The sequence below is a fragment of the Pleurodeles waltl genome, chromosome 5 (assembly GCF_031143425.1).
Source record: "Pleurodeles waltl isolate 20211129_DDA chromosome 5, aPleWal1.hap1.20221129, whole genome shotgun sequence".
Taxonomy (NCBI): domain Eukaryota; kingdom Metazoa; phylum Chordata; class Amphibia; order Caudata; family Salamandridae; genus Pleurodeles; species Pleurodeles waltl.
Window position 1 is genome coordinate 891,917,160 of NC_090444.1, and position 20,853 is coordinate 891,938,012.

A 20,853-nucleotide genomic window follows, 5' to 3' on the forward strand; every position below is an offset into this window, starting at 1 on the left:
CTGCACAAGCTTCTGCTTCTCCCCCCAACTTGGATCTTTGTGCTGCCAAAACTTCTTTGAAACCCTCTTTGTACGTTTTAGACCATTTGATTTCAAGTTGCTTCAAATAACTCACGTCCTTCAATTCCATAGGCTCTCTGCTCGATCCCTGCCCATCTTGCAAGCCTGTGATGACTCCTATCCTTCAGGCCACATGTAATAAATCTACCTCCACTGCCTTGGTCCCTTCATCTTGGAAAAATGTTCCTCTTCAATAGAAACCCTCAGCCAATCCTATCATGAGCAGTTTTCACACAGTTTCTCTTATGTGTCCCACTGGGCTTTCTCAGTACTCGCTGGCAGGCACAGAAACTCTCTTCCGGTCAATATTAGAACTATAATCTCGCTGTTAGCTTTTAGTAAAGCATTGAAAACATGACTCTTTTCTAACTAAAGCCTACTTCCTAGGTTTTTTGATTCAGCTCCGCATGTGGGGGGTAACCCACTTGCAGTGTTGTTGTAATAGCCCTCAGCACACTAGGGACTGCTACTTGGGGTGCCACCACAACCAGTTATAGGAAAAGGTTCTTAACCCCTTAACTTCGGAGGCTCTGACCGCAGTGCTGAGCCCTTTTTTTGGCTATTTGGAATACTTTGCGTTTCGGCCTCCATATTATTTTTCCCCCATAAGGTATCCACACCAAATTTGTGCCCCCACCCCTCCACATCATGTTTATTCTAAAGTCACCCAAGGTTTGCAACTTCCCCAGGAGGGAACTAAAAAAAGTGTCTGTTTTTTTCATAAAAATGGCAACAATGAAACACTTGCTGTGCTGTAGTCACCATCTCCCGAGCTTTCATGTATGTGTAGAGCTGAATCAAAAAATATATATATTTTTTTACCACAGATTTAATATTTTTCAAAGAGGTGACCCTTTTTTCCTAATTTTTGGTCTTTCAACATACTTCCCATTTGTGGTGGAAACCTGGGATGAAACCTATGGGTAATCTAGGTAGGCTATACATTTCTGACAAGTAGACAAAATACTGAATTCAGCAAAGGGTCATATTGGTAGATCCCTCAAGGTTTTCTCAAAGGAAGTAACTGTTGAAATAAAGAATTCTGGAAACTGAGAAGTTATTTGTGACAGTTTTTATCTGTACATTTGTCACTATGGCTGATTTACAAAAGCAATATACCATTCAACATTCGCTAGACCCTTCTGGTGACAGGATCTATAGGCTTTGTAAGATGCCCAAGAACCCGAGGAACCCAGAGCCAAAACTGAGCTGCACCTTAGAACGGGTTTTCATGGTGTACTGAGTATAGAGCAATTCATATGATAAAATATGTAGAGTGAAAATGGGTATTAAGGAAGCCTATGTATTTCTGAAATGGGCATCAGATATGGATTTTAGAAGCAGAAGTTATATGTGCAGCTCTGAATCTGTGGGTACCCATACCAGCATGCGATTCAGACTACATTTTTCAAACCTTCTTTTACACACCGGCGTACATTTGGAAGGCAGAAATGCAGAGAAATCCAATTGGTAATAGCAAATGTTCTAATAATCTATGTTTCCACATGTCTTCTGATGAAAATGTTACAACACTTGTGTGGGTTGGCCTTGTGTCCGTGACAGGAAAGGGCCCAAAATGCAACATGGGCACATTAAAGTGTTTCCACTGAAAACTGACCCTTTTTTAGTAATGTCGGTAGCTGTGGGTTTTGGGCCCTAACTCAGAGGGCACCTAGGGAAACTCATCAAACCTGCACATTATTGAAAACAGACACCTAGGGGAACTTAGGGTGGGGTGACTTGTGTGCTCTCACCAGGATTTCTTTTCCAGAAGCTCTTACAAACCTCAATCTCTGACAAAAAGAAAAACACCACATTTTCCTCATATTTCCTTGATGAAAAGTTCTGGGACCTGTGGGGAGCCACAAATTTGCTACTACTTAGCATTTCCCAAAGTCTCCCAATAAAAAATGTGTGGTTAAGCCTACTGCCTGCAACAGAAAACGGTACAAAATGCAATATGGGCACATTATTTTTCCACTAAGAAAAATGACCCTTTTTATTGCAATTGCGGTAACTGTGGTTTTTGACCCCTAGCTTAGTTGGCACCTAGGGAAACCTAGCAAACATGTACGTTTTGCTGTTGAAGTTTATAAGAGTCAGGCTCCATATTATTAGAACATCTACTCAACATGCACAATGTAGCAAGGGATGAGAGGTGACAGATTTATGAAGAACAACAGTTGTAGCTTGTCGTAAGTCATCAAACAGACAAAACCCCTGAGGCCCATTTCCTTGTTGATTTTTGAAAATAAGATCCTGGCCAAGGCGTTAGCAATCACACCTGAGTGACTGCAGGTTTGGTCCACATAGACCATAAATGGCTGCATTTGAGGAAGCTTTATGGCACATACTGAGATACAGGTGCCAATGCCTCTGACTCTCTGAAATGGAATTATCTATTCCCGGTTTTGGAGGGTATAGCTTTGGACCTAAATTTCTAATATGGGTAAAGCTACCTCTATCGAGACCATGTGGCCTGTGTCAAGGTTAATGTAGTACACTGCAGTCCTTTTCTCCTGGGTAGATATACATGATAGGGGTGTGTTTCCCCCACCTCATGATATTTGCCTTGGCAATGGAGCCATTTGCCTGTTGGCTGCATGTGGATCCCTTGGTGAAGGGACTGCGGTGGGAAGACCAGATTTCATTATATGAGGACAATTTATTATTATACATCTATGAGCCTGATCTTAACATTGACAGACTATTGCACATGGTGACAATTTTTGGTAGATATAGCGGGTTTGGAGTAAAATGCATGACATCAACTATTTATCTGCTATCTGCCTGATCCCCTAAGGAGCTAAACAAGATTCAGATACCGATTAATTCACAAAGGTTTTGTTACCTGGGTGTGAACATTACGTATTCCAGGGAGGTATTCTTTAGAGAAAAATTATATAATATTCTCACCCAGTCTAGAGATGATGCTACTTATTGGAGGCAACTGCCACTCTCATTGAGGCTTATATATCACTGTTTTGCCCAAATTCATATATCCATTAATAAAGTATGCCATATCAAGTGCCGGAGTAGTTTTTCTGCAGTGTGGATAAAGAGTTGAGGTGACTGTTTTCGAACAAGGGTCCTCCCAGAATTGCCCTGAACAAGTTGACATGAGGGGCATATGATGGAAGTATTGCCCTCCCAATATAAGGGCATATTACACTTAACTTCTCAGCACATAATTGTGAATGACAGGCCATTAACTCCCAACTAGAGGAAATGTCAGACAGTGGATACCGGACAGAACAGAGAGGATACCTGGCAGCGCTTTACAGAAAGTGGCTTAAAGTGGGGTGGCTGTCATAAATACGAGTGGTCTTACAGATCTGGGAAAGGAGACCAAGAATCTGGGGCAACACAGAGTCCCAACAAGTGAGCTGCTACTTTTGGACAGACTTTGGAGGTTGGGATTTAATAAGGACCAGTAAACTAGGCCATGTATGTCGTGGGGATGCCACTAAACACTTCTGAGATCTTAAAGTGGAGAACTGGATGCCAGAAAGTGAGGTCTTCTGATACCCAAGACTGAGGCACGCACTGCAGAGAGATATATCAAGGGATGCCAGAGTGGATGACAGTACCTCTCTGATGGAGAGATTGCAGAGTGAGCCTTTACAGCAAAAGGCAATATCACTCACCTATAAAAAGATAATTAACAATACACCAGATATGTTGGGAGCAGGAAATTTTGGAATTATTGGATGATCCTGTTAACGGGTCCCTTTATGATAATTTATTACACACCAGGACTCGTTTTAGGCCAATGAATCTTTTGACCCAGTTGAGAGACACCTTAGGACGAGATAGCTAATCAATATTTCAATCAATACGTTAATAATGTCAGCAATATTTATCACAACAATACATTTTACTTTAGTCAAAGTCATTAATCAAATCAAGACGCTACCATGACCTTTCAGCCATGAATAATCACACCGATTTAGTAGAATTTTATGAGTTTTATTCCCTATTAATTACAGTCTAAAAGCAGATGCGTTAATCTCAACACCAAGAAACATAACAGCATATTCACGATATGGCAACTTTGATAAGATTTCATTAAAGCAAGAATCACAAACATCAGAACATAACATGGCGTGAACATAGGTCAAATTCGGCAGATTGTCAATAATGCGTCAGTTCAACAAAGCATAGTCTCGGTCGTTTATCTTTTTGCATCAGTTTTGGTGAACACCTGTCCTAGCCACTGATTAGCATTCGCATGTTGGGCTTCATGCAAAACAATTTAGAACACTAATTTGGAAAAACATCTAACTAAGGTCTCTGTCAAAATAAGCAGTTGGTACCTAGAAAGGAAAAGCAAACAGACAAATCACAAATGCATTGTCATAATTACCCTCCAAGGTTTGGGTCAGCGCACAGGTTCAGTCTTCGTCTTCAGGACATCAGTCACTTCGCCCTCAGTCAGAATTCAGCTCCGGGGCAAAAAGGGCACTTCCCTCATAAGGAGGTAAAGTGTAACATGGACAAAACTAAGGGCGAGGATGGTTTTAAGTGAAATAACAAGTCACCAAACAGAGTGACAGAGTTTCTGGATAAAATCAATAGCATTCCCTAACCCACCTAAATGACTCTCCGTGACATGGGTTTTTATCCCTTTTTCATTGTACATTCCCCCAAAATTCTATTGGACATTTGTTATACCCCACTATCTTTAACCTATCAGAAAATACATTAGGTAACCTAACTCTTCACCCCATAATATTTTACAAGTCTTTGATTGGTCTTCATAATTGACGTCTTCAGAGGTGGCACGTCCGGTATGATTTCATCTTTCTGTAATTCTTTGCACATTTTTTGGTCAGCAGTTCCATTGTCTTCACCTGTTTCAATGACTTTGTACATTACATTAATCTACACTGTTTCAATTTGCTTCTAACATTTACTCTGCACACAATGAAGGATGCTTGAGAACAGATCTAACATGGTTACATTTGTCTTCTAATTTGAAGAAAAAGAACATGCAGGGTCGTGTCCCTTTGTGAGTCAGCATACTGAAAAATAGAAAAATGCATTTAATATGAGAGCCAAACAGCTAAGCTTCGGCTCAGGCTAACTGAAGGCCTATGAGGATTTCAGCACAGATTCAATAACACAGTCATTAGTACAAACTTATTTAAACACAATATAAACATTTTAGTCATCATTATTAGTCTACGTATACATTGGCGGCCACTCCCTGTGGTCACATTTCAAGTGCACGTTTAAGCAAAATTATTATAGTTTCTATGCAGCATTATCACACATTAATTCATAAACATTAATTGTTAATATAGATTATATAAGTTACACTCTCTCAGTCACTCCTCTGATGACGTCCGTCATCACACAAACCTTTCCCTTTGACCTTTCACTTTAATTTTTCACTTTACGCATAATGCGCATTTCAACATCTTGTCCCTTGTGTGAACTCTCCCAAATTTCATTAAACATTTTCTCCCTTTCATTTTCTTCATGCTTTTTACTCCTGTTGTTCCAATTTTTTTTAATTTTGTCATTAATTTTGCAAGCTCCCCATAATCCTAATAGACAGGCTAGAACAATTAATAGACCACCTAATATTTTTGCAAGTACCCCATCCCAAATATTGCTAAACCAGCTCCCAACTCTGGCAATTCCCCTTCCTAATTTCTCCCACACTCCAGGTTCCTTCAAATCCGCACTATCTTTAGTTAGGTTAGTAAGCATTCCTCTTATCTTTTTACTATTGTCTGGTATATATGAGCAACAATGACGCTCGTTGAGCATCTTGCAGAATCCACCACTCTTTGCTAAAAGAATGTCTAAAGCAAGCCGATTTTGAAGAGTCATAGCTCTTTCCGCAGCAAGTTCAGTATCCATCAGGAGTATAGCCCCTGTAAAATTTGCCAGCATGTTATCCACAATAGTAGACAACTTGAATCTTTATGGAGTTTAAGATAACCCCTACTGAAGGAATTATGGCTCCAAATATGTCACCAACGACAGCAGCCGCTGTCTCTCGTTTTTGTCTAGCATTTTGTAATTCAGACGTTTTAGGTATTTGCTTTAAGTCATCAATCTGGTAAATCTTTGGGAAAACTATTCCCAAATAACATGTCCCATACCATCCCTTAGGGAGACGGTAATAAGCATTAAGTCCACAGATATAACAGACCCCAGGGATCGCTGGGTCCTGCCCATTTAACATGAATGTCCATTTACTCTGAAACAAAAACACATGTCTGCATTCACTCGTTCCCACAAATAAAGTGTCCTGCTCAGATTTCGGCCTATATATACAAAGCCTTCCTACATGTAAAGCATCTATAGCCAGTTTGCCTTGTGTCCTTATTGCAGTGTAAGCATAATCATTTGCATAGGTGCGTTTCTCTAACCCTTTCTCTTTCATTGCTTTGCGTCTATCATCAGTGTGATCTAGAAAGCTTTTCTCTACAGGTGTCAATAAGCAAGTCAGATTGTTGCGGTGTGCATAAGCTGTCCCAAATGTAAGTGTTGGTTCAAAGAACCCTCTGACTAATTTTATACTATGCTCTTTAGCTAACTTGTTCAGAAATTCAATTACAGGCACAAAAGAGAACACTACATCCAAATTTGAATAGAAATATTGCACATGCTCTTGATTATAGAATCTTGTTAATAGCAAGCTACAACTTATCCCATACGTTAATGGAAGGCTATGATAGGTAACCCCTTCTTGCACTGATGAAGGAATCTTTGTGCACACAACAGTTTTTCGCATCCATGGTCTCAACGTATTAATTCAGCAAGCGATAGAAGACATTAGTGGAAAGTTCCCCCTTTGAGTTAGTTCCCTCATGCAAGTGTCTTGCATCCCGCTTAAACTTTTCCCACGGTGTTAATGTTGCAGTCTCATGTTTTGAAGCATTGTTAGTCGCTATCTTATCCAACCACGGCATTCCCACAATCACACCTACAATTATTATTGCACACACAATACCTAATATAAGACACAACCAACCACACACTTTACCCTTTTGTTACTACCACTATTATAAGCCATGTCTGTAAAGAATCAGATAGCAGAACAATAATCAGTTAAGTACGATGTAAAATTCTCTTTTTTTTTTCCTTTTTTTTTTCTTGATGCAAAAATCTTTCTCTCTGCGTATATTTACAGCGTTTTACTCACTCCAGGACCCTTTTGTCAAATCAGGTTAGCAGCTTGTCATAATCAGGTTTTCAAAGTTAATTCAGGTTATCAGTGTCACATCCTGTAATTTATAAGTCTCTTTCTTAGCTTTTCCAACGTTCAATTTTTTTTCAATTTCAGTTTCAACACAGTCTCTTTCTTTTAATGGATTTTCAGGTACCGTAGTATTGGCCTGGTACTTCTCAATCAAAACAGAACGCTAAGAATTCTTGTTGCCATTCAGATGTTGTTGCATATGCCCATTCAGGACCTGCATATCTTCTATTTGCAGTTCTTTTTCTTTTCAAATCGGCGTTTGCCTTGAAATTCTCCTTCACTCAGATCTTCTGTTCTTGTGGTATCGGTTTCTTCGGTTATTGTTTCACCTTGTACGACCTTTTCTTTTGCAGCCTGCTTCTCTGGCCAGTTATCTCCCTTATGCGTCTTTTTCCTGCTTGTCCTTTCAGTACGCTGAACAGCGCCCTCCTCATGTGCTATAGTGTTTTCTCTTGATGGACCTGCAATTGGCTCAGGGGATGTCAGTGTAATTTGATCTCTCCTTACAGATCCAGAAGAAGAAGAATAGGAAATAGTAACAGGTTCAAGCTCTAACCCGTATCCGTCTGCTTCTGGGAGAACGTCTCCTTGATTTAGTTCTCCTGCTGCCTCTACTGAGATAGGCACATTGTCACCTCTCTCGAACTTGTTTACTGTTTGAGGGACAAGGCTGTTCTCAGTGGGCTCGCCTGCAGTCTCAGTTCTCTCTTGGCTATTTTCAGGCCCTGAGACTTCCCTCTCTGGAACTGTTGAGTCAGAAACTTCAAGTTCCTCATCAGATGGACATGTTACCTTCTTTGTGTGACTGGCATGTATCCAGTTTGGAACGCCTGCACATTTCACAGCAGTGGTTGTTGTCAATATTACTTGATATGGCCCCTTCCAGCGCGGCTCCAAACACGATTTTCTTGCGTGCTTCTTGACAACCACCCAGTCACCAGCTTGCAGGGTGTGACCTGGATCACTGATCAGTGGAAATGTGTTAGCTTCCACCTGGTGAGAAAAAGAGCGAACCACATCAGCCAAACCTTTGCAGTAGTCCAACACCATATCATCCGTGATATTCAAAAGAGCATTTGCAGGTACTGCGAGCAGCCTCATAGCTCTACCCATAAGGATCTCGTGGGGTGATAGTCCTGTCTTCTTATCAGGGGTGTTCCTCATCGACATCAGCACTAGGGGCAATGCATCTGGCCACTTCATATTGGTAGCTGCGCACATCTTCGCCATTCTCGATTTTAAGGTACCATTCATTTGTTCTACTAGTCCTGATGCTTCAGGGCGGTAGCTACAATGCAGCTTCTGCTCAATATCTAATGCGGCACACAAGAGCTTAATCACCTCATTGTCGAAGTGTCTGCCCCTATCTGATTCTATAGAGACTGGGAACCCAAACCTGGGTATTAGTTCCCTAAGCAGCAGCTTTGCGACTGTGAGACTGTCGTTCCTACGTGTGGGGTAAGCTTCAATCCAGTGGCTGAAAACACACACAATCTCCAACACGTACTTCAATCCTCCACAAACAGGCATCTCAATTAAATCCATTTGCATCTTGCTAAATGGACCACCAGCTCTCCCTATGTGGCTCAATGTTACCACAGTCCCTTTTCCGGCATTCATCTGTTGACAGATGATGCACCTGTGACAGGTAACCTCTGCGGCATTTCTGAATTTTGGGTTAAACCAGTCAATCTTGAATGACCTGATCATTGCATCTCTCCCAAGATGTGCCTGTCCATGGTAGAGCCTCGCAAATTGTGACAGAAGACTGTTGGCAAAACCAGTTTCCCTTCTTCTGAGACCCACAAGTCATCAGCTCTTTGTACACATTGCATTCTCTGCCAGGAGCATTTTTCTTCTTTGCTAGCACGACCCTGTAGTGTCTTTAGCTCATCTAGTGTATCGCCCACCCTTAATGCAAGATTCAAACAGGTGTCATTTTCAGTTTGCGGTAACAATTCCCACTGGTCCTTGAACGATATACAGTTCAATGCACACAATCTTGCGACTTAATCTGCATAGCCATTTCCCATGGACACAAAGTCTTGCGACTTAACATAAGCAATGCATTTCACCACGGCAATTTCAAGAGGTAACTGAATCGCATGAAACAAATACTTTATTTGTTCACCATTTTTCACAGGAGAACCAGAAGAGGTCATGAAACCTCTCTGTGACCACAATTGGCCAAAATCATGTACAATTCCAAATCCGTATCTGCTGTCAGTATAGATAGTGACTCTCAGATTTTCAGCTGCTTGGCATGCCTTAGTAAGGGCAATTAATTCTGCCACTTGGGCGGAATACACTCTCTTGAGCCAGGAAGCTTCAATAATACCAGCTATGGTACACACAGCGTAACCGGCTCTCAGCATTCCAACTGAGTCTCTCAGACAGGATCCATCAACAAACATAATGCAGTCATTTTCTTTTAACTGCGTATCTTGAATATCAGGTTGGGGCTTGGTACATAGTTCTGTTACCTCAAGACAATCATGCTCCACTTCCTCTTCATTATTAATCTCGGTATTCTCAACAGGAAGCAGAGTTGTCTGGTTTAATACAGTACATCGCTTCAGTGAAACATTAGGTGACCCCAATATAATTGTCTCATATCTGGTAAGTCGGGCATTTGTCATGTGCTGAGTTTTGGTTCGAGTCAACAAAATTTCAACTGAATGTGGAACCATTACTGTCAAGGGATGTCCCATCACTATGCCTTCACACTGCATGAGGCTTTGACCAACTGCTGCAACTGCGCACAAACAACCGGGTAAGGCTGCTGCGACGGGGTCCAAGGTAGCTGAAAAATATGCTACAGGGAGGTTTGCACCTTCATGGACCTGTGTTAAGACAGACTAAGAACAAGCATCACGTTCATGACAAAACAGTAGAAAAGGTTTCGTGTAATCAGGCATACCCAAAGCTGGTGCCCTGCACATGCACTCTCTCAATTCCATGAATGACTCAAGCTCTTCTTTGGATAGGGTTATGGTGTACGGTTCATCTTTAATCTCTTTGCCTGTTAGCTTTATCAATGGTTTTGAGATAATTGAGAAGTTGGGTATCCACTGGCGACAGTAACCCACCATTCCCGAAAACATCCTAACATCTCTGTTTGTTGTCGGGGGGTTCATTTGCAAAATGGCTGTCACCCTTTCCTTCGATATTCTCCTAGACCCTCTCTCAATCAAGTGTCCTAAGTACTTCACCTCTTTCTGGGAGTACTGCAGCTTCTTGGGTGACACTTTATGTCCGTTCTTTCCCAAATGATTCAATAAGGCCGTATCATATTTACAGTCATCTTTTGTCCTGGACGCAATCAGCAAATCGTCAATGTACTGTACTAGAGTTGAATTGAAAGGGAGTACTGGGGATTCTAAGTCCTTTTTCAATATCTGATTGAAGATGGACGGTGATTCAGAAAACGCTTGAGGAATTCTGCACAAACTGTACACCTTGTCCAGGAATTTGAAACTGAATAAAAACTGGCTGTCCTCATGAAGAGGTATCGAAAAGAAAGCTTGTGACAGGTCTACAACGGTGAACCATTCAGCATCACACAGGACCTGAAACATAATCACTGCTGGATTGGGCACTATGGGGCAACACTTCACCACAATCTTGTTTATTTTTCTCAGGTCCTGCACAATTCGAACCTTCCCAAAGGGCTTTTTCAAACCCATTATCGGTGAATTACATGGGCTGCTCAATACTTCCTTCAGGACTCCCTGTTTCACGAAGTCCGCAATTATTTGTGCCACCTGGGTAAGAACATCTTGTGCCATATGATATTGTGGCACCTGGGGAAATACTGCATTTGGCTTTACTTGAACTTTAATTGGTTCCACTCCTTTTATCAGTCCCACTTCCTTTCCTGTCAAATCCCACACCTTCTCTGTCACTGATCCATGTAATTCAGCCGGTAAGTCAGTCACTGTAAGCATCGGGAAAAATGTTATCAAAGGGTAATCTTCATTTGCGGTTTCTGTCTCTAATTCCGAGAACTGACCATCATCCCCTTCATCGTCACTGTTTGTCTGCACCTCAATTCCATCATTAGAACAGGTAATCAAGCATTTCGTTTTGCACAGTAAGTCTCTTCCCAGTAGGGATACCGGACTTGAATCACAGACTACAAACTTATGCAGTCCCTGGAAGTTGCCGATCTCAACTTGTAATGGATCTGTAATTGGACTCGTCAAGTATTGGTTAGCTACTCCGACCACTCTTATGGTACGCCCCGAAAGTGTCAATTTCGGAACCTCTGCACTTTTGACTGTAGAGCGTGTAGCTCCGGTATCAACCAAAAATGAAACCTTGTGACCCATTACCTTTCCCTCCACATAGGGTCCCCTCTGATCTACCTCTAGGGACGCTGCAAGCCTGCACTCTTCACTTTCTGAACTGTCATCCGACCATTCCTTATTCATTCCATCTTCACCACGCAATGGGAATTGCTGTACTGTATTATTTTGGCTCATCACTTGACTTGTGACCTGCTGAGGAAGCATCACCTGTTGCTGTCCCATTGGAGCCATTGGTAGTTGCATTTGCTGTCTAGGTACCACGGGAACCTGCGGTTGTACTTGCTGCATTTGCACTGGCTGAACACGCAGCATTTGCATTTGCTGCATGGGCTGTAACCCTTGCATCTGAACCATGTTATTTTGAAAGTTTGGGTTTTGATTTCTCAACTTTGGACCTCTCGTATTTTGCAATGTACCGACATTAGTGCTTTGTTGAACGACACCATCCTGCACCACATTTGGGCATTCCCGCTTCCAATGCCCCACGCCCCCGCACGCGTGACATGTTTTTCATCCCTTGTACATCATTTTGAACTACAACAGTATTCAAGTCTGGACCGCGATTCACAAAACCTCGACCTCTTGGTTGTGCCTGAAACACACCATTCCCTTGTGGTTGCTGCTGTATCATCTGCTGAATCCTTCCCTGCATTCCTGCCTGTGCAGCCCTTATCTGCATCACCATCACTTTCTCCTTCAACTTTTTCTGCTTCAGCTCAATCTCATCACTACAGTATTTTGCATACTGTAACACCTTGTCAATCGGCTTCGCTTGCCAACAGATCAAATGATTCTTAATCATCTGGCTAACCTCTGGTCTCAACCCTTCAACAAATCTGAACACAAGATGGTTCATGTCTTTCGGCTCAATCGTCTCAGTACCACTGTAATGTTTGAATGCCTTCAACAACCTCTCATAGTAAGCATGTATTGATTCCTTAACCTCCTGTGAGGTCTGATCGATTTTCTGCCAATCAGTCACTTTCGGTGACACTTTCTGCTTCAAAAACTCAATCACTTTATGATAGTACTTCATCACCTCCTCAGAGGGTGCTCCGGTCACTTTATCCCTTGCCGGCTCCTGTGTCGGCCAGTCTACCCCTCTCTTGCACTCACGCTATAAGTCGGGCAGAACAATGATTTCAAACAAGTTATTCAAGTCTTCCCAGAGACACTTTGCAAGCTTCACAAACCTATCTGTTCGTTGATACCACTCGATCGGTTTCTCCCTCAACCTGGGATAATCATTTGTAAAAGATAGGATGTCTCCCCTGGACCACGGTACATAAATTAGAACCCCACCAGCTGTTTCCCTCATTGGTAGCATCTTTACTGATTCCCTATCTGGTGTAATTTTAGCTTTACTTGATCCTGGGCTGTCACCTTTCTCCTTGTCTCTTTTCTTAGCCCATCTGCCTTGTCTCTTTTCTAATGCTCCCCAGATTTGTGCACTTTGCAATATTTCCTTTAAATGTGCTTTCATTCCAGCAGACCTCATGTGCTCGAAGTCCTTTGATTCAAAGTCTAACCTGTAACTTCTTTTCAAATGTTTAGTATTCTCAATATCAATATTGTATTTGTCTGCCAGGTTCGCTAATTTCTGATGTACCTTGCCTACTTCCTTAGTAATCTTAGGGCACAGATATCTCAATTCTGCTTCTGTGTATGACTCTAATCTGTTTACCCCCATTGTTCCGTCCATTAATTCAGCAGTTTCCACGCCTAGTCTCACAAAGTTCAGGTACTCATCTCGCCCCAACCTTTCCGGTTCCACTGCAGTTACTGTAGTCTTTTGCGTAGTAAAGGTCTTCTCTAACCACTCATTCAACTGTTGTACCGTAAAACCTTGTAATGAAATGTTTCCTGCATGCATCATTGGCGACTGTGAAGCATTCAAACATATTGTTTGTGGGGTTAACACCCCTAGCCCTGCCTGTCTCATTGCTTCCAACGGTGCTTCAACTGGGCTAAGGTCTATCAAAGACCTTGGTTTTTCAACCGCTTGCTCTCCTCGGGCCCTTACCTGAGGGGTTTCTATGGACCCTCCTCTTATTACATCTTGGGTCATTACTCCCTGATCACATACACCAGGCTTACCTTGTGCATACAATGGCAACGGTGGACCAACAGTAATTGGCAATGATATTGCAGCTGGTGTCTGACCTGGTCACAAACTTAGTGGAGCAGCAACTCCAAAGGTCTGATTTTCTGAAGCCGGGGCAGGTATTAATGGAGGACCTTCTGCTGGATTATACCCTGGTATCAGTTGTGGCTGCGGCTGGGGCAGCAATTGCGGAGTTGACTCAATCTGCACTAACCTCGATTTTGTATATATCGGGTCTCGCAGCACTATCAGGTTTGTAGTAGTCTCTAGTACCGGGACGTCTGGGTAGATTCTCTGTATCTGCGGTGGAGGTTGCAACTGTATCTGCATGTCTGGCACAGTGGGTACACTGACACCATTCTGTATCAAACCCGTATCACTAGTCTGTACTGTATCAGTAACTCCTTTCTCCTGCATCTGGTTCCCAGGACCCGCGCTAGTTCTCGGGACATTAACGCTTACCGCATAAGGTGGCGGGCGATCATGTAATATTTGATTTAGGAATTCTTCATCGTCTGAATCATCTTCTTCTTCCCAAGATCTTAGTTTGTTTAGGCTTACTAGAGTCTTTGTCTGTTTTACATGTGGCTTTCTTTCCCTGCGTCTCATCTCCCTGCGTTATGGCTGGGAACAATTTTAATCCATCAACTATTCCCGGTCTCCACATTTTGCTCTCATTATCCCACCTTGCTTCTGCTATAGTCTTTTCTCCCCTTTTCATTCTTCTTTGGAACTTTTCTTGTCTCTGTTTAAGAGCCATTAGATCCCAAATTGCTAAAGCCTCATACTGAGCTGGCCTCGGGGTTTTTTTCTGTACACTTAACATCCACCTTAAATTCTCTAAAACCCTCATGTTGAACGTCCTGTGTTCTGGGAACGCCAAACATCCCTTTTTTTCTGTCAATTTGCGCCACTGTTTCATCCAAAAGCAAGTAAGCTGGAGTTCCCTTAGGCGGTGTAGGCTTCCCTTCACTCGCCATAATGTATGTGTCTCCTTTTAGAGCACTCTTAAAAGCTTTGACAAAATTCATCTTTGGGTCTTTTCTTTGTTTGTATTTAATCAAGAAGTGACTTTAATTCCCAGGACACTCTTCACCCACCTTTCTCAACCTATTGCCTCTCACGGACAGCAGCCAATCCGTTTGCGACCCCTCTCGACAACTGACCTATCTCAGCGCGGCACCACTGACGTCACACTCACACACTGCAGCTGAAAGTCTTGCGGCTCGTCTGCCCCTCACTGGATTCACACCAAACTAATGCAAAAATTACTGCGAGCACTGTAACACCACCACAAATTTGCCGGTTTACTACAGGAAGGGTACACATTCGCTTCAGAACTTTACAGAGATTTCACTTGAAGCCTCGGCCGCTACTCTCTCCTTCTCAATTCCTGCACCCGCAAGCAGAATTCAACCCGCAAATCCTACTCTCGACTTGTCAATGGTTCGTCCTAGTGCACTTTAGAACTTCCCGAATCTCCATCGAAGGTTTCACACATACAATTTGACTCAATCTCGACTTGTCAACCACGCCCGATTGACCTAATTAAACCGCACAAATTACAAAATAAACCCAAGTGTCTCCTACACTTGTCAATATACTCCGGAGTCTTAGACCACGACGGGTCCATACATGAACAACCAACCACGTGGATAATTTTGAGCACAAAGCACCACACTCATATGAAGTATGCCGACTTCCCTACTCTCATACTGCGGAGTACGCCCACTCCTACTAAAACAACATTTACCTGGCCTAGATACACACAAATTTCACAAATCACCTGCGAAATGCATAAGCTGAGCAAGCGCAAATCCAACACCACACATGCTATGACGCCGAGAACATTCCCAACTCACTTAGGCAGGCTCTGAGATCCCAGGAAAGTCATGGTGAATTTAGAAACACATCATACCTCCAATTTGCCTTATTTCAGAAAAACAGTCTAAACAAAAATTCTCCGTCCTAGGGCCCCAAAGGGCCAAACCGTCGCTCTGCTACCAGAACTGTTAACGCGTCCCTTTATGATAATTTATTACACATCAGGACTCGTTTTAGGCCAATGAATCTTTTGACCCAGTTGAGAGACACCTTAGGACGAGATAGCTAATCAATATGTCAATCAATACGTTAATAATATCATCAATATTTATTACAACAATACATTTTACTTTAGTCAAAGTCATTAATCAAATCAAGAAGCTACCATGACCTTTCAGCCCTGAATAATCACACCGATTTAGTAGAATTTTAGGAGTTTTATTCCCTATTAATTACAGTCTAAAAGCAGATGCGTTAATCTCAACACCAAGAAACATAACAGCATAGTCACGATATGGCAACTTTGATAAGATTTCATTAAAGCAAGAATCACAAACATCAGAACATAACATCGCGTGAACATAGGTCAAATTCGGCAGAGTGTCAATAATGCGTCAGTTCAACAAAGCATAGTCTCGGTCGTTTATCTTTTTGCATCAGTTTTGGTGAACACCTGTCCTAGCCACTGATTAGCATTCGCATGTTGGGCTTCATGCAAAACAATTTAGAACACTAATTTGGAAAAACTTCTAACTAAGGTCTGTGTTAAAATAAGCAGTTGGTACCTAGAAAGGAAAAGCAAACAGACAAATCACAAATGCATTGTCATTATTACCCTCCAATGTTTGGGGCAGCGCACAGGTTCAGTCTTCGTCTTCAGGACATCAGTCACTTCGCCCTCAGTCAGAACTCAGCTCCGGGGCAAAAAGGGCACTTCTCTCATAAGGAGGTAAAGTGTAACATGGACAAAACTAAGGGCGAGGATGGTTTTAAGTAAAGTAACAAGTCACCAAACAGAGTGACAGAGTTTCTGAATAAAATCAATAGCATTCCCTAACCCACCTAAATGACTCTCCGTGACATGGGTTTTTATCCCTTTTTCATTGTACATTCCCCCAAAATTCTATTGGACATTTGTTATACCCCACTATCTTTAACCTATCAGAAAATACATTAGGTAACCTAACTCTTCACCCCATATTATTTTACAAGTCTTTGATTGGTCTTCATAATTGACGTCTTCAGAGGTGGCACGTCCGGTATGATTTCATCTTTCTGTAATTCTTTGCACATTTTTTGGTCAGCAGTGCCATTGTCTTCACCGGTTTGAATGACCTTGTACATTACATTAATCTACACTGTTTCAATTGGCTTTTAACATTTACTCTGCACACAATGAAGAATGCTTGAGAACGGATCTAACATGGTTACATTCGTCTTCTAATTTGAAGAAAAAGAACACGCAGGGTCGTGTCCCTTTGTGAGACAGCATACTGAAAAATAGAAAAATGCATTTAATATGAGAGCCAAGCAGCTAAGCTTCGGCTGAGGCTAACTTAAGGCCTATGAGGATTTCAGCACAGATTCAATAACGCAGTCATTAGTACAAACATATTTAAACACAATATAAACATTTTAGTCATCATTATTAGTCTACGTATACATTGGCGGCCACTCCCCGTGGTCACATTTCAAGTGCACGTTTAAGCAAAAATTATTATTATAGTTTCTATGCAGCATTATCACACATTAATTCATCAACATTTCAGGTTAATGTAGATTATATAAATTACACTCTCTCAATTGTTTGAGTGAAGCCCTACAGGGTTGCAATCAAAGGTTTTCAATGGTGCAGTTGAATATTATCCATAGAGTGTATTACACTGGGATTTTGATGGCCCTTACTGGGCGGGCTCATCATGTGGGCTGCCTCTGGAAACAAATCCAGGCTACCAGGATTGTTCATAACCACCATGTGGGAATGTTTTGGGATTAGGAGCATTTAAGGGGAGGTTATCAAATGTATCAAATGTATCTCTAAAGTGACCAGGAGGCAACTATCACCCAGCTATGGGGGAGGGTCATTTTCCACTCACTTGGAGGCAAACAGGAAGATCTGAAATGCCGCATGGATGCAGAAAAAAAAATATATATATAATAATTGAAAGTCATGGTTGCCCCCATAAGATGGAAACGTTTTGGGGCCCCAGAAGAAGATAGCATGGGTATGTTGGATTGATCGGCAGGACCAATCATCCCTCAGGAGCTGGAGCAAAGATTGTAGGACCGAAGAATGCTATATAATAGACAAATTGTCCTGCTGCACACATTGTGCATATACACACACACACAAATGTGAAAAATGTTAAGGAGTTACATATCTTGGATGAGGAAATGAAATCTGTTTTGACATGTACTACCACTACAAAAAAAAAAAAAGTTGAAAAACAGTGGCTAACTAACCTTTCTGCTATTTTCGCATTCTTATATGTTGATCACGCAATGTCGGAGAGGAAAATATCTCGGCTCACACTTATGTCGCTCCTCGTCAGTCTCCTATTTTACAGTCTATCCAATTCACAACCGTGACTAAATATCATTTTGTTATCTTCTTGTGCCTTGTATGCTGCCTTGCTCCACTTCTGCCTGTATTATCCCAATTGAAAACGGATAATGGAAAAAGGATAGTTTATAGGTTCTCCCCTATATTCCTCTTTAAATACTTCTTAAATCCTGAGCACGCTAATTGAACCTATTACTCTTTTACTGTACGCCGCTTACACAATTGCTAATTTCTTAGACATCATGTTTTTACATTCTTCTTCCTCCCTTATCCTCAATCATAAGTTGCATCTCTCCTAGCTCTCTATTCTGCATCAAAACCCACCCTGCCCTCTTACTTTTCAACCTAAACCTTTATGATTATACTGCAGGAAGTCAACTTGTTCCTCTTGGCTAGGCCATGACCCTTTACCTTCTGTATGCCCCACCTCAGGTTTACTGGATTACAGATTTCTATCTTGTCAGCCTTTACTGTGTTCCAGTTATCCTCTCTAGGGGTGCACTCCACCACTCTACTCCTTAGCCTGTTTGCCTTCTTAGACCAATCATGAAGAGGCCATCTCAAGCTTAGTAGGTTTCCACTCCACCAGTAGCCACTGTATTCCATTAGGAGCAGAAATTATTTCCCAAGGCCACTTCCAGCATACCTTTCACCATATCGGTCTTCTGCACACAACCCAGTATAGTCCACTGAAGGTATATTGTGGCAATTGAACCATCATTTTTGTCTTTAGACGTTCAAACAACATGATCAAACACCTCACCAGCAGCAAAGCATGTTATAGTCCCTTTCTTGATGCTCCACTACCATCATGAAAACTGTGATCCCTCAGACAACTATCTTCTCCTTCCCCTCTCTGTTACTGGCTATTCCAAATTGTATGCGCTCAAAACAGTAACAGCTTCCTTTCAGTTTAGTCTCTGCATTAGACAGGGTAGCCATCTTTTTCTTCTTGTTTATTTCGGATTTTTTTTTTAAATTGTTCTTTTACTTATTCATGTTTTCTGAACCATACAGGTCATATGCTACATGTTCATGCAATAAGGCAGAACAATTGAGCAATAACTCCACAGGGGATGCTCAGTGTGTATCACCATGCAACCTAATAGGAAAGAAACACAACACTAAAAGCAAACAATGCAACATTAGCGCCTTCATGGTTCCACACAGGGAAGGGGATAAGAAGGATGAAGAAAACAAGGACAGTAGAAAATCTTTACCTAGTTTGTTGTGGCCATTGGGGTGGGGATTTACGGGGGGGAGAGGAAGAAGAGGGAAGGGGCGGAGGATGGCAAGGAGGAGACAAGGCCCAAGGGGTGTGGGAAACGTTGTATAGTAATCCACACATTTTACACATTCAGTATTTCAACATCATCCACTCCCGTGGGGCATAAGCCCCCAGCATGGTTTTCCCTCACCTGGAGACTCCGGGGAGAAGGTGGGCAGATGGGGTCCAGCTATGCGTCGATGGCCGCCTGAGCAACAGGCACCCAAGGCTGGTCAACAGCCCCTCCCTTGGGTAAACTGTCTTCTGAATTCACATCCATGGCTGTTTCATGGTCATGCAAATTAGCAATCATGCCACCTCAGATCTAGAGATCCCCATACTCACTAGTCAGTGCAGACTCTCCAGAGTCTGCACCCCTCAGCAATTGCCCACTCAAGGAAATCCAATAGCCATTTTGCCCGTACCGGTTTGAAGAGGGAGGAGGGTTCGGGGGGAGGGCTAGCACGTAATAGAATTTCCTCAATTTAAATCTGGCGTTACTAAACACCTCTTTTACCTGTGCCAGGGCAGTTACCCATTCGGCACCAATGAGTGGAGTCTCTAAGACCCCATCCCACGAAGCGCAGTGGGGGGCCATGTTGGTTGGCCTGTCATTCTTGAGCACTGCATTCCGCTGGGAAATTATACTTTTGGTTTCTCAGGATCTAATATCAACTGTGACACCTGCAATTCACTTGGCTTCTCCAGGAACGCTGTCCAGGCTGTGCGTGATATACTGGCGTATTGTAAAAACTGCCCTCTGCCTATTCCGAAGTGGGTTCTGTCTCTTCTCGAGTCATAAAACCTCAGTATTGAAAAAGTCTCTTGCTCTCTGGCAGCCACCTGGAGACTTCCATAGCCCCCCGGATATGTATAAACTGGCGTAACCTTCAAAGTGGAAGGAGTTTGGCATAGGGCACCCTGCATAATACCTGCTGTACAGCCCTCTCACATGCCTGTGTTACCTGTGTGACCACAAAGGGAGTCCCTGCCAAAACAGCACATCCACTCATGAGTACCTTAGGGAGATTGTCTCCTGCAACTGAGTCTGATAGGAGTTTCTTTTCCCAGTGAATACCATCTTTGCACCACAGACCGGCATACTGCTGCAAACCCGTCAAATAGTAGAGCATGCGATCCGGCAGACCGATGGCTCCTGACCAGGATACAGTTTAAGGAGCTCAAGCCGAACTCTACTTCTCTTTCCCGCCCACATTAGGGACACCAATAGCCAGTCGATCCTCCGTAACAATGAGGACAGTGGTTTTGAAAATTAGTTCTGCATTTTGTATAGACAGCAAGACCATTTTGCTCAATGCCACCCTCCCCATGACCGAAAGCAGCAAGGTGGTCCAAAGCCGCAAAGAAGCATTGAGTCCATCCATTACCTTCTCATATTTAAGTCGTACTGTAAACAGTGATCATGTGTTATCTGTATCCCAAGATAGCAGGCGTCCCAGTCCATCCACCAGGACAATCCCACTACAGTGAGATTGGGGACACCCA

The 20,853-nt window shown here is 42.5% G+C and overlaps 1 protein-coding gene across 1 annotated transcript in view; it reads right to left on the bottom strand.

The window, feature by feature from the left end:
• The window catches only part of LOC138297332 (HAUS augmin-like complex subunit 3), a 289,356-nt gene that overhangs the window by 102,628 nt on the left and 165,875 nt on the right, over positions 1–20,853 (bottom strand). The gene's annotated exons all lie outside the window — the stretch shown is intronic.